This window comes from Megascapheus bottae, chromosome 6 (assembly GCF_031878675.1).
Source record: "Megascapheus bottae isolate mThoBot1 chromosome 6, mThoBot2.hap1, whole genome shotgun sequence".
Classification (NCBI taxonomy): domain Eukaryota; kingdom Metazoa; phylum Chordata; class Mammalia; order Rodentia; family Geomyidae; genus Megascapheus; species Megascapheus bottae.
The window spans coordinates 78,432,415-78,445,064 of NC_143514.1; the positions used below are offsets into that span (position 1 = coordinate 78,432,415).

Genomic DNA, 12,650 nt, shown 5'->3' on the forward strand with positions numbered 1-12,650 from the left:
TCTCAGTCTTTACTTTTTAACAGAAAAGACTTGTATTCTTGTATGCTTTCTTCAACAGCTACATAGGTACTGTAGGCCTACAATATAACCAGGAGTTCCTGGGATACATCTGTGAACAAAACAGATGAACAATCCATGCCACAGAGGAACCAATAGTTTAGGTCCACAGAGAGGCATAGAGAATGTGGTAAGCAGGATGGAGGGAATATGGCAAAATAGGGCTAGAAAGCAGTAGAGAAGGTTCAGGCATATAAACCAAGCCAAGATGGACCTGCTGAGGTATTGAAATTTAAGCAAAGACCTAGAAGAAGTAAAAGGAGTCATCAAGAAAAATTCAGGGCCAAGAATTTGGCCTAGTGGTAGAATGCTTCCCTAGCACCAAGACTCAGGTTCAATTCTTTGGTACCACATACATAGAAAAAAGCCAGAAGTGGTGCTGTGGCTCAAGTGGTAGAACTCTAGCCTTGGGAAAAACCCAATCCCAGGACTGGCAAAAAAAAAAAAAAAAATCTGGCTAAGAATATGCTGGTCAAAAGATTTAAAGCGAGGTGAAACCGTTCTTGGCGTGATTAAGGAACAGTGGAGAAAGTCGGGAAAGGGGAAAGTAGAGTAGCCAATGCAGTAAGTCCCTAGAGATAAGCAGCCAGGGATAGAGAACACAGGCCAAGGGATTAGGTGAACTCAGAGGGAGTGACCTTTCTCAGACTGGAGGAAAAAGGACAGGGAAGCTTGTAAATACAAGAAGCAGAAGCTCAAGGAGTTCATGCCTTCTTTTCCTATGAGGTGGCAGGTAGGCTTTTCTGCCAAGACTGGAGGAGTAGGAAGCTTTAGTCAACTTCAGTCAATATCATAGTTACTTATACACAGGCAAAAAGACTGCAGCTGGGTGCAGTGGCTCAGGTTTATACTCCTAGCTACTTGGGAGGCAGAGATAGAGGATCATGGTCAAGGCCAGTTCGGACATCACTCAATGACCTGCTGAGATGAGCCTGTCATCCTCAATGACGTGAAAGCACAGTAAGAGTATCAAGGCCCAGACCTAGACATAAAAGGAGAACTTACTATGAAAATAACCACAAGAAAAAGGAGCTGGAAGCCTAGCTTAAGTGTAGAGCACCCACCTAACAAGCATGAGGTACTGAGTAGAATCTCTAGGACCACCAAAAAAGAAAATGAAAGTGAAGCTATAAGTTATTGAGAGTTCAAAACCTGGAAGGCAAGTTTGAAAGTAATAGTGTTAGATGTAATCACCATACTAAATTACTAGAAAAGAACAAAGCCTGGGCCAGGAGTTTGGCCTAGTGGTAGAGTACTTGCCTAGCATGCACGAAAACCCAGGTTTGATTCCTTGGTATACATACATAGAAAAAGCTGGAAGTGGTGTTGTGGCTTAAGTGGTAGAGCTCTAGCCTTAAGAAAGCCCAAGGACCAGTGCTCTGGCCCTGATTTCAAGCCAAGACTGGCAAAAAAAAAAAAAAAAAAAAAATGACAAAGCCAGCATTTGCTTGAGCAGAAGTGAAGCAAATGTAAGGGAAGGGTAATGGCTTTACCAACTAGTTTTAATTACTTTTAGGGAAGTCACAATTTTTTACTGTGAAAAATAGAAAGAAGAGTCTCTATTTTATATGGTTGTCTACAGATTAGTAAATTAAAGTACTTAGCAAGAAGACCGATACATAGAAAGTGTTCAATATAAGTATGCTTTTTATCAGTTATTTACATCTGTCAAGATCTCGTCGATAATATGGATGGAAAGGGCTGGGAGTTTGGCCTAATGGTAGAGTGCTTGCCTAGCATATATGAAAGCCCTGGGTTCGATTCCTCAATATCACATAAACAGAAAAGGCCAGAAATGGTGCTGTGGCTCAGAGTAGTGGAGTGCTAGCTTTGAGCAAAATAAGCTCAGGGAGAATGCCCAGGCAGAGTTCAAGTCGCAGGACTGACAAAAAAAGAAAAAAAAAAAAGTGTCACCTGAGTATGTGATAAATATGAAATACACTGCAAAAAAAAAGAAAAAGAAAAAACAGTTCTGATTGTGAAAATAATAGTCAGCCACGGCACAGACATGAACCTGCACTAATGAAGCGGCACTAAATCAAAGGTGTGGGAGTTAATCTTGTTTCACTATACCCATGCAAATAGTAAAGTTGGAGTTCCTTGAGAGTAAAGAACTAAATCTCTAAGTCCATTTTCAATTAACTGGTAATGACTATAGTCAAGGTGAGCAAAACATGAATCACCGAGCTGTTAACTGAAAAGCCCAGTTCACCCGGGTTCAAGGTTTGCAGGGTTTTTCTACAGGCACATCTGTTTCCCTTCTGTTCTATACACACACACACTCAAAAAAAATGTTCTAGAAGTATTTATATTTACTCGCACTGTTTTAATGAAATCCAGAAATTCACAGATGTCTGCTGAAACAAAACTTTCTTTCAAAGTTAACTAGAGGAAGTAGGTATGACATACCTTTAACTTCAAAGCCTTTGAAATTATATGCCAGTAAAATTATATCATGCCAAGTTAGAAGACCAAAGGGAACTGCTTACTCCTGGGAAGGATCTGCTTCGATTAGCAGCCTGGGAGGAGTTTATGAACAAGAAGGCAAGGGCTTATTGTCCTTTATACTTAGGACAGAAAGAAAGTCTACAAAGCTTTGGCCTTGGTAATACTGTTGGCAGATTTTTTTTTCTTGGGCATTTAGTCCCTGCACAAATTCAAAGTGGGAAGAGAAAAAGGGAAAACTACATCCATATCTGATCTTGGAAAAGAAAAACCAGCCTGTCTTAAGCTTTAGAAGCTGCTCTTAATAGGATAAATTCTAGAAAAGCAGTCAACAGAGCTGAGCTCCACAATCTCAGAAAACCATGCCTCCTATCACATTCACAAGCAGGTTGGACTTTACCAACCTGGTAAAATGCTGAAATTATATCTAACCACAGTTATTCAGATCTGTAATTCTAAAAAAACTACACACTTAGCATTATTTCTCATTTGGGGCATGGAGTAACAGACTGTCTGTATCGTTATTCACCCCAATCGCTGCATTTTCTTCGGGTTCAGATAGACACATGACGAAGAGCCACATGTTCAATGCTGGCAGAACAGCTGCCTAGAGCTGAAACAGATACTGGAGCAAGAGATTGGCTGCACTGTATATGTATGCCAGTACCAGCGTTTGAACTCAGGACTGGGCAAAGTCCCTGAGCTTTTTTTTTCAAGACTAGCACTCTAATCACTTGAGCCACAGCTTCATTTATAGCTTCGAGTGGTTAATTGGAGATAAGAGTATCACAAACTTTCCATGAGATGTTCATGGGTTTTTCATGCCTAGGTTGGCTTCAAATTGTGTTCCTCATATCTCAGCCTTCTGAGTAGCTAAGACTACAGTGATGAGCCATGAGAGTACAGCGTACTAATTGACTCCCATATTTGAGTCAATTACTTTTTATCAGCTTTTTTTATTGCAATTTACATCAAACATAAAACTGCAATGGGATACCACTTAATAGTTGAATCAATTTATTTTAAAGGAAATGCTTAGTAATATAAAAATATTTTTAAGACTTGATTTAAAAACTTAAGGTGAATCTCACATTAAGAAGCTGTAAGAATTTAAAAACTGTAATGGGAATATAGCTTAATGTCAAAATACTTGTCTAGCATTAATCTAGAGCAATATCCTAGGTTTGCTTTCAAGGGAGGTTGGGGAGGAAGGAAGGGAGGAGAAGGGAGGGATGAATTAATGGAGTTTAAACGAAAACAATCTCTCCAGGTTCTAGGATGCAGAAAACACATCTATAGGCTCAGTTATTGGTCATTTCTGAATCTGTTTTACAAGCCAACATACATGTACGCTTCATATTCCCTACTCAAATGAAAATCCAGTAACTTCAGAATCCAACACCAACCAAATGAGAAAACACCACGTAAGAGGAAGAGCTATAACTCGATTATGACTAAGCCAAGTGCACAAAACGTCAGTCTTTAAATATCCACCATGCTATCGCTTTAAAAAAAATTATTCACCCCAATCACTGCATTTTCTTTGGGTTCACACAGACACATGACAAAAAGCCACATGTTCAGTGCTGGCAGAACAGCTGCCTAGAGCTGGAAGAGATATGTGAGCAAGGGATGGGCAGTCAATCTAATTTGGGCTACCTGGAGATTCCACAAAGATGACAACCTGAGTCCTCGGAAAGACGACCGCAAGCCTACCCCACAATGGGAATCTGCAGTCTACTTCATCTCCGCGTGCTGAGCTGCTTTGGAAAGGTGCTAATACAAACCAAGGACGGAGCCTGCGTACTGGTAAAAGGGCTTGTGCCATCTCCAGCTCTGCCTATCCACAGGCCTCCCAATGGCCCCGCAGCACTGGACACGGATGGAATCCGGAGGACAGATTTACCTTTGGGGAAGCTCACATACGCAGTTCACCGAAGGACGGGGGTGGGGGCGCTCTGGGAGCTCCCTTCCGCTCTTCCAGCTGGGAAGGAGCTGCGCGGCTGAACAATGACGAGCTGGCCCCGGCCTCCCAACCCCCACCACTTGGCTTCTGGCGCGGCCAGTCACCCTGAACGCTGCCAGGGCTGTCACTCGGTGCCTTCCAGCAACCGGGCTTGGCTCCGAAAGGATTTGTCAGATCATCCTCCCAATATGGCTGCCAGAGTCATTCTGGTCGCCTCCTCCTCTGCTGGCCAGCATCCCACCAGCCCCCCGCTCCCGTTCCATCGCGCCCTCTTCGCAGCCCGGCGCCCTCGCCTCCCTCCGCCGCGCCGCTCCCCTCGAGCCACGCGATGCCCTTTCCTCCCTTCACCCGGCACAGGGGGACAGACACGTTCCCGGTCGAACCTCCCGATGCCAACCACAATGGGGGGAAGAGAGAGAGCGCGCGAGCAAAGGGGAGCAGGAAAGCAAGGCTTGGAGCGGGGCTGCGCTGTGCCCGGGCGCCACGGGCACGGCCCCGACCGCGGGGCGGCGGCTGACTCCAGGGCCGCGCCCGCCCGGCCCGGCAGCGCGAGCCGCGGGGGTCCACGGCGCGGGGCACTGCGGGCGAGACGGACCGGCGGGCCGCTGGACGCCGGCCCGGGGCTCGCCGCTGCCGGGCGCCCTCCCCGCCCCCGCCCGGGCGAGGCTCCCCGGCCGACCACCGGGCGCCCACCCGCCCGCGCCGCGGGATCCCCGCACGCCCCGGCCCGGCCTCCCGCCCTCAGGCAAGCCCACCCACTCCCAGTGTCCGCGTCCCGCGGCCAAGGCGCCAACCGCCTTACCTCAGCCGCGCTGCGGAGCGACGGGCGGGAAGGCCGGGTCACCAGGCGCCGCGGCGCGCGGGGGCGCGGGAGGCCAGGCACCGACGCAGCTCAGCGCGAGCAGCGGCCGCCGCGAGCCGCAGGACGCCGCCCCGCAGCCCCATCACGCAGCGGCCCCGCTCGGCATGGAGGGCGGCGACGGTTGGAACGCCGACGGGAATCGGGGGAGACCCAGACACGGCGAGCAGCCGGCAGCAAGCGGCTGCGGCAGAAGGGGAGCGGCGCGGACCGTGCAAACGCCCACCCCGGAGAGCTGCCGCCCGCCTGCCCGGCGTCGCTGCTCCCGAAACTCCGTCTGCAGCCGCCGCCGCCGCCGCCGCCGGGCACCGCCCCGAGCCGAGGCGCCTCGCGTCACCTCGGCCCGCCCGGCGACAGCAACTGACATAGAAAAGGACCAATAAGAGCGTACATCTCGGTACCGACAGCCAATCGCGGAACGATCTGGGGAGTGGGCGGAGAACACTGCCGGGAGCTGCGAAGACACCCGAGCGCCCCCTGGTGGTCCGGGATCTGAAACCGGTCGCGGGTGTCTGTGGTGGGCAAAGCCGGCCGGTGCCCCAGACTGGCGTCCTGCGTGACCCCCCAGGAGCGTCCGCGGACACGAGTCTCGCCGCGACAACTGGATGAGCGTTTTGCAAGGGGATAAAAGATTACCTTAGGTAGGGCGGGGTGGTCTAGATGCCCTGCAGAAGCGCGGAAACTGAAGTGGGAGCAGCCGAGTGCGGAGTCATTGTCCCTTTGGACAGCAACGCACGCCGTGGACCCGCTGGATTCCGTGCTTTGGGAATCGAGCCACGCAAAAGGACGAACGTCTTCCGCAAAAAGCTCCCGGGCCTATTCTTACCGATCCCGAGCACAACACCTCCCACACGCCACCTTGGGAAAAAAGGCGGAATGAGTAATGGAAAAGCATGACTCGGTGGGCACTGAGCTCGCCGCCTGGGGAGGCCCGCGCGTGCGCGGAGAGGATGGAGCGGACGCTCCGCGGCCCCCGGAATGGAACTGCGCGTCGCCCTCGGCCGGGCTTCAGGAACGAGGAACACTGCAGTCCTGGAAGCCAATTCCTTTTTTAATTTTAAATGGGTGCAGGTCAGTTCGGTACTCGGTAAAATATCGCGGTGGCCTCTGCCAACCACCTGCATACGGGCTTCAGGTAGTTCTGGATTCACGAGCAGAGATGGAAAGTCAGCGCGGATTAGATGTAGTAGCCACTGGAACAATGGAATTAATGGTCGACACTCACAGTTCCGGAAAAGGAGCGCACCAGTGAAAATGAACCGTCCCCCAGCCAGTCCGCCTGGATGGACATTCATTTTATTTAGACGGTATACCCAGTGGCTACCCACAGAAGGGTTTGAAATCGCATACCAGCAATAAAACTGCTTGAAATAGGCGATAGCTGGCGGCCAGGGCGGCTCACGTCTGTGTCCTCTGCAGTCAGGAGGCTGAGGAAGGAAGAGCCTGAAATGGGAGAATCCGTAGAGGAGATCCCAGAGGAGGAAAAGAAAAAAAGACCGAAGAAGTCAAGTGACACAACACGGGGCTGGAGCTTGCAGAAATAGTGATGGATGGGTATTGAGTTGCACTTAAGAAGTGCTAGGGCGCTGCAGCACAATTGAATGACTACAGAGAACCATAGTTGTTGTGTACATGTCAAAATCCGAGAAGAAAGAATTTTGAAAGGTTTTTTGGTTTGGTTTTGTTTTTGCCCGTCCTAGGCTTGAACTCAGGGCCTGGGCACTGTCTCTGAACTAAAACTAGCACTCTACCACTTGAGCCACAACACCACTTCCAGCTTTTTCTTTTTATGTGGGGAATAGAACCCAAGGCTTCATGCATGCTAGGCAAGCAGTATACCTATCACTAAGTAACATTCCCAGTCCAGAAGTTTGCAGATTTTCAAGACTTGTTAGCAGGATATGGACGTCTATGTCTATAAATATAGCACTTAGGAGGCTGAAGAAGGAAGATGATGTGTTCAAGGACAACCTGGCCTTACATAGAGAAAATCTATCTACAAAAAAAAAAAAAAAAAGGAAGAAAGAAAAGAAGAAAAGAAATGAGCCTGAAATTCCAGCTACTTGAGAGACTGAGATCCCAAGGATTGCTGCTCAAAACCAGTTGGGGGAAGAAAAGTCAACTCTTCTCATCTCCAACTAACCAGGTTGCCTGAATAAGCAGAGCATATGGACATTAAAAAGCAATTAATGGGGGCCGGGAGTTTGGCCTACTGGTAGAGTGCTTGCCTAGCATGCACAAAGACCTGAGTTCGATTCCTTGGTACCACATACTTAGAAAAAGCCGAAAGTGTCCAAGGACAGTGTCCAAGGACAGTGCTCAGGCCCTGAGCTTAAGCCCAGGACTGGCAAAAGAAAAAAAAAAAAGCAATTAATGGGGCTGGGAGTTTGGTCTAGTGGTACAGTGCTTGCCTAGTGTGCACGAAGGCCCAGGTTCAATTCCTTGGTGCCACATACATAGAAAAGTCAGAAATGGTTTTGAGCCCTAATCTTGAGGAAAGCCCAAGGACAGTGCACAGGCCCTGAATCCAAGCCCCAAGATTGGCAAAAACAGAAAACAACAAAAGAAACTGGCTGGAATTTTCTAGGACTTTGCACAAGTTCGTGCTATGATCCTCCTTTTTATGCTTCCCATGTAACTGGAATAACAGATGCCTTTTATTAGCTGAGCAAAGGTCTATATACTTTTTGACTTAGCTGTCTTGAAACTAGCTGGCTAATCCTGAAACATTGGGATTACAGATGTGAATGAACCATCATGGGCATCTTATCTACTTCAAAAAAAAAATCAATTGTTAGCCAGGTGCCAGTGGCTCAAGCCTATAATCCTAGCTACTTGCAAGACTGACATCTCAGGATTGTGGTTCAAAGCTGGGGTAGGAAAATCCTTGAGACTCTTATCTCTAGTTAACCACCAGCGTGCTGGAGGCAGAGTTGTAGTTCAAGTGGCTGAGTGCTAGCCTTGAGCACAAACGTTCTGGGCTGGCATCCTGACCCTGAGTTCAAGCCCTACTACTGTTTAAAAACAAAATCAGGAGGGGAGAAGGGGGAGGGAAATGGGGACCATGACATTAGAAAGGGTATCAATGTTTGTGAAGTAATGCACTTTCTATCTGAATATAATGTAACCCTTCTATTAATTACAATAAAATTATATGGAAAAAAAGAATGTCAGAAAGATTGTATCACATATAGTTGACTTCAAGAATAAATTCTGACTTAAATAAAAAAAAAATCAGAAGCCAGTGGCTCACACCTATACTCTTAGCTATTCAAGAGGCTGAAATCTGAGGATCACAGTTTAAAGTCAGCCCAGGCAGAAAAATCCTTGTAAGAGACTTTTTTTTTTTGTCCATGCTGGGGTTTAAACTCAGGCCCTGAGACCTGTACCTGGGCTTTCTCAAGGTTAGAGCTCTACCATTTGAGCCACAGTACCACTGCTAGCCTTTTCTATGTACATAGTACCAAGGAATCAAACTACTCAAAAAAGCCAGAAGTGGCACTGTGGCTCAAGTGGTAGAGTGCTAGCCTTGAATACAAAGAGGCTCAGGGACAGTGCCCAGGCCCAGAGTTCAAGTTCCAGGACTGGCAAAAAAAAAAAGTCAAAATTGAAAACTATATTTGTCCGAAGACTCCCAGCTATGATTCTGCCCATAATCCTCTGCAGACTGGGACAGCAGCTGGATCAGAGGGATGGGGAGCAAATCATGACAGCTGAGCTGAGCAGGAGCAGCTGTGTGGGTGCCACCTACACACCATAATCCTCTCTGACCTGGTTTTTAAACACACACCCAGCCTTCACTGTAAAAGGCCACACTGTCCTGGCCATTGGGTAAACGTGATAGAAAGCCGTCCTGACTGAAATCTGCTGTTATTGGTGCTAGCGCTGATAACAACATAGGAAACACTCCCATTTTATTTCTGACAGTCCTCTGCCAGAGGCTGCAGGCTCATAAAGAGAAATATGTTCCGGTTATTTTAATCAAGGTCAGGTAACACATGTACTTAAGTCTTGGATCGAATTGCAGGATTAAAAATAGCAACTGCTTATATTTTTGGATCTAGGAATCTAGAAGTCTCTTTACCCTATTAAGCCCCCCAAGATAGATTTTTCTATTCAACATTCTTATAAATATTAATTCTTATTTTATAAAAGTAGATAAGATTTTTCTTTTTTTTTTCCTTTTTTGTTTTTTATTGTAATTAGTAAAAGGGTTACATGATATTTGCCAGATAAAAGGTGCATTAATTCACATGATAAGATTTTTCTTAAGCATTGTATTAAATAATGACAAATCAATAAACGCTCTGGTCTTTTCCAGTGAGTTTTTATAACAGGCAGGATGCAATTTGGCTGAGCTCATTAATAATAATGTACAGTGACACCACATACGCCAAGGTTATTTGGAATCAGAGACTCAAAACTGGAAGGTATTTAAGAACTGGTTAGTCCAGCCCATGAAGAGGTGATAAGATGGCAAATCTCTAGCTCTATGTCTGGTTTTTATTTGGTGGCTTTAATTATCCAGAATCCAGAGGAAGGAAAAGAGCTGGGATTATAGGTGTGAGCCACCAGTGCCTGGTTTCCATCTCTATTTATTTCCTTTTTTATTGTTATTCCACCACTTTTTTTTTTTTTGGTCGATGTTGTACTTGAACTCTGGGCCTGGACCTTGTCCCTGAGCTCTTCAGCTCAAGGCTACCACCCTACCTCTTTTTTTTTTTTTTTGGTGAGTCATGGGGCTTGAACTCAGCCTGGGTGTTGGCCCGAGCAATTCAGCTCAAGGCTACCACCCTACCCCTGGGCATGAGCATTGTCCCAGGGCTCTTCAGCGCAAGGCTGCCACCCTACCTTTGAGCCAAGCCCCATTTCCCCTTTTCATGAGGTTAATTGGAGATAACAGTCTCAGGTCCTTTTGTGCCCAGGCTGGCTTTGAACCTTGATTTGCAGATCTCAGCGTGAGCCACTGGCTCAAAAAGCTGGCACTAGGCTTTTTTTTTTTTCTTTTTCTTGTAGTTCTGAGGAATCAAACCCAGGGCTTTGTGCATTCTAGGCAAATGCTACAGTAAGCTTCTCCAGTAGTTTTAACAAGCCCCATTGTCTGAAATCCTACCTAGAGAAATTAGCAGGAGCAAGTTGGAAAGGAGGGAGTTAAAGGCTAGAAGGTTTAGTCAACAAAAACTAAAAGTTTCAAAGCCCAGTAAAATCTCAACAAACACAGCGATCTGATGACCCGTGGCTCATAGTCACTTTGGCCATTTTCAAAAGTGAATTCATAGCAACCCAAAAATTCACATGGAATAATAAAAAATCTCGAATAGCAAAAACAGTCCTTAGCAGAATGAACAGAGCAGGAAGAATATCAATACCAAACTTCAGGCTCTATTACAGGGCTATCCTAATCAAAACAGCTTGGTAGTGGGACAAGAACAGGCCTGAGGACCAATGGACTAGAACTGAAGACCCAGAAATCAGCCTACAGACCTATGGCTGCCTAACCTTTGATAAGGGAGTAAAAGAAAAAATAAGGAAGAAAGATAGCCTCTTTAACAAATGGTGCTGGCAGAATTGGTGAAGCACCTGTAGAAAACTAAAGTTGGATCCATATATGACATCCTACACTAGAATTAATTCCAAATGGATCAAAGACCTTGAGGTAAAAGCAGATACCCTCAAAATTTCACAGGAAGGAATAAGAGATACACTAGGACTCATTGGCACAGGTCAAAGTTTTCTTAATAAAGGTCCAGAAACACAACAAATTAAAGAAAGTTTGGATAAATGGGACTGCATTAAACTGCAGTGCTTCTGTATGGCAAAGGACATAGCTAGCAAGTTAAATAGAAAGCCCACAGAGTGGAGAAATCTTCACCAGCCATACAACAGACAAGGGCCTCCTATCTAAAATATGCCCACAGCTCAAAAAATTGAATGTCTCAAAAACAAATCCTCAAAGAAACATCCATCCCACTGAAAGATGGGCTAAAGACCTAAAGAGAGTCTTCTCTGAAGAGGAAATTAAAATGGCCTATAGACACATGAAGAAATGCTCAACATCTCTGGCCATACAAGACATGCAAATCAAAACAACTCAGAGATTCCAACTCACTCCAGTTAGAATGGCCATGATCAAGAAATCTAATAACAACAGATGCTGGAGGGGATGTGGCCAGGAGGGATCACTACTACACTGCTGGTGAGAGTGTAAACTCGTTCTACCACTTTGGAAAGCAGTATGGCGATTCCTCAAAAGTCTAGACATAGAGCCAGCACTGTGGCTTACACCTATAATCCTAGCTACTCAGGGGCTTGGCTCAAGAGTCGGGCAGTAGCCTTCAGCTGAAGAGCTCAGAGACACCACCCAGGCCCAGGGGTAGGGCAGTAGCCTTGAGCTGAATTGCTCAGGGACAGTGTCCAGGCCGTGTTCAAGCCCCATTAACAACCAAAAAAAACCCCAAGCAAACACTAGTGGCATGGCTCAGCTGTAGAAATTGTTCCCAGCAAGCAAGAAGCTCTGAGTTCAAGCCCCATATCACCAAAGAACCTTAAGAAATGAACATGAACCCTATCATAGTACTCAGTATATACTATGTGGAAAATGAACTGTGCAACTTGTGGGCAGGGATGAGAAGGGGAAACAGGAAAGCAAAGAGAGGGATGACAATATTAAAAGAAGGAAGAAAGAAAGAACAGAAAGAAATTGGGGCCAGGATCTTGGCCTATGATAGAGTGCTTACCTAGCATGCTTGAAGCCCTGGGCTCTATTCCTCCTTACCACATACACAGAAAAAGTCAGAAGTGGTGCTGTGGCTTGAGTGGCAGAGCTCTAGCCTTGAGAAACTTCAAGAACAGTGCCCAGCCCTGAGTTCAAAGCCTCATAACTGACAAAAAATAAAAATAAAAATAATTAATATAGGGGCAGGGAGTTTGGCCTAGTGGTTAAAGTGCTTGCTTAGCATGCAAGAAGACCCGGGTTCGATTCCTCAGAACCACATACATAGAAAAAAAGCCGGGGGGCTGGGAGTTTGGCCTAGTGGTTAAAGTGCTTGCCTAGCATGCATGAAGACCCGGGTTTGATTCCTCGGTACCACATACATAGAAAAAAGCCAGAAGTGGTGCTGAGGCTCAAGTGGTAGAGCTCTAGCCTTGAGAAAGTCCAAGGACAGTGCTCAGGCCCTGAGCTCAAGCCCAGGACTGGCAAAAAAAATTAATACAAACTATGAATAGCTAAAGTAGTCATCCATAATATTGTGCTGAAGCATGTAAATACAATCCTAGAAAAGTCATTAAGTCATTTTTCTTCTGTGGTGGTACAGAGTAGAC

At 46.4% G+C, this 12,650-nt stretch overlaps 1 protein-coding gene across 9 annotated transcripts in view; it reads right to left on the bottom strand.

The window, feature by feature from the left end:
- Positions 1 to 5,569, bottom strand: part of Kif1b (kinesin family member 1B) — a 142,956-nt gene extending 137,387 nt beyond the window's left edge. For 5 of the 9 annotated variants that reach the window (XM_090335854.1, XM_090335850.1, XM_090335852.1 and 2 more), the window contains exon 1: positions 5,271 to 5,562. The gene's annotated coding sequence lies outside the window, so the exon portion shown is untranslated. Of the gene's footprint in view, positions 1 to 5,270 lie in introns of all 9 variants that reach the window. The other 4 variants (XM_090335857.1, XM_090335856.1, XM_090335855.1 and 1 more) reach the window with 2 other exon arrangements.
- Positions 5,570 to 12,650: the final 7,081 nt, after the last annotated feature.